Source organism: Thamnophis sirtalis, unplaced genomic scaffold (genome assembly GCF_051295495.1).
Source record: "Thamnophis sirtalis isolate CommonGarterSnake01/CBP01778 unplaced genomic scaffold, rThaSir2_p1.2 scaffold_4, whole genome shotgun sequence".
NCBI classification, from domain to species: domain Eukaryota; kingdom Metazoa; phylum Chordata; class Lepidosauria; order Squamata; family Natricidae; genus Thamnophis; species Thamnophis sirtalis.
The window spans coordinates 17913670-17915947 of NW_028261384.1; positions in this window are offsets into that span (position 1 = coordinate 17913670).

The following is a 2278-nucleotide window of genomic DNA, read 5'->3' on the forward strand; positions in this document are numbered from 1 at the left end:
TAGTTTTCAGGAAATATTTGTAAATCACAGTCCTACGACTGCAGGATGCTGCATATAGATCAGTGGTGGGTTTCGGCTCCCATTGCAACTGTCATGCTGCTTTATAGCAGTTAGCAATAGCAGTTAGACTTATATACTGCTTCATAGGGCTTTCAGCCCTCTCTAAGCGGTTTACAGAGTCAGCATATCGCCCCCAACAACAATCCAGGTCCTCATTTTACCCACCTCAGAAGGATGGAAGGCTGAGTCAACCCTGAGCCGGTGAGATTTGAACAGCCGAACTGCAGAACTGCAGTCAGCTGAAATAGCCTGCAGTGCTGCATTTAACCACTGCGCCACCTTGGCTCATGCTTTGGGACCTAGGCATGCACCATGGGCATGTGGTGCTGCGCACGCAGGCACACCCACTGCCTGTAACACTCTAGCTGCTCGGTGGAGCATTGCAGAGGCACCGTATGCTACGGGCATGTGTGCAGATGGCTCATTTCCTTCAAATACAGGTAAGGAAGGAGGGCGGGTGGGCAGGCCCTCCACAGCACTGTTCCGGTATGGTGGTGGCTGCTTCCGGCAGGCATCAGTACACGTGTACCGAGTCATACCGCCTGCAACCAACCACTAATACAGATAGACCTTAACTTACGGCCACAATGGAGCCTCAAATTTCTGTTCTTAAACAACACATTTGTTATATGCATTTTGCCCCATATTACAGTCTTTCTTGCCACAGTTATTGAATGAATCTGGCTTGCCCATTGAATGTTTGTCAGAAGGTTACAAAAAGTGATGACATGATCCCAGGACACTACAAATGTCATAAATATGATTCAGTTGCCAAGCATCTGAATTTTAGTCATGTGAGCATCGAGATTCTGCAATGTTTGTAAATGTGATGAATTATTTTTTTCAGTGCTGTTGTAACTTCAAACAGTCACTAAATGAATTGTTGTAAGTCAAGAACTACCTGCATGTCTGTACATGTGGTGTGGTGGGCAAGCATCCAAAGTGCAGTCAAGTGACCACTGGATGGTGATGGTCAGAACTTTCAATCCATGTCATAAGTACTGTCCAGGTAGATATTTCAGATCTTTGAATGATTGCTAAGTGACAGTCATAAATCAAGGACCCATCTGCAGTAGGAAACCTCTGCTTCAATTTATACCCTTTTTTCTAGAATAATAGCCTCACAACTCCCTGTAATTCTCGGCAGCTTGGACAGGTAGCTGAACTGTGCTAACTCTGTATGAATACCTAAATTTTAAGCACATGATAAATCATTCAGAAATAGTCTCATCCTTGACCTTCTTTCTACATAAACCATTTCCCAGTATCTTTGTGAAAAATGTCCAGTTATAGGACATTCAATAACATTTACATCAAGCAATCTCCTGTCTTGGAAATCAAGTAGATGCAGAAGGTGATAGGTCTTTATTGTGTCTTCCTTTCCACCATGGTAACCTACCAGGTTTTCCAAGATTTGGAAAGGCACTAAATTAGAAACTAGGACCACAAAAATTCTAGTTCCGTCTTAAGTACAACTGCAACTGGGTTACCTTGGGCCCATTGCTTTTTCTCCCCTATGAAGAAGGCAATAGCAAACTGACCCCAAGTCTCCGCCCGTCCCTCAAAAAAGACACATATCTTGTTTCCCTGAACAAGGAAATAAGACAGTGTCTTATTTTCTTTTGACCCCCAAAATAAGCACTTGGCCTTATTTTCAGGAAGGTATTATTTTTGAGATGCAAGATGTAGTGAGCATAGTCACCTCATGGCTGCTGCTGTATTGCAATATTTTCAAGGACTGCTTATTTCAGTGCATGTGCTCAAAAGCCCAATTGGATTTATTATCTGGGGAGCTCTTATTTTAAGGGAAACAGGGTACTAACAATCTTTTGGAGTTATTACAATATCATATGACTACACTTCCAAGAGGACGGTGGAATCTATGTTGGTATTCTTAGGACTAGTGCCAGTCCATAATAGTCTGCTATCTGAAGTAAAGTTTTTTTTAAAGGCCTTCTCTCCATTCCATACTAAAACTGAGTTGCTTTTTAGCTGAATATGGACTGGCAATGAAACAACAACTTCCTTGCATTTGTGAACAATCTGCTAGTAGTGATAACCCTTAATCCAATCCTCAACCTTGTTCACATCCATCCTGCCTCGAAAAAGGAATGGACTTGCCAACTGCCTAAATTGGATGTCTCACACATTATTATTAGGAGAGACAGCAAAAAAACATTGATATTCCCCACTCTGTCAACACGATACTATATCAATT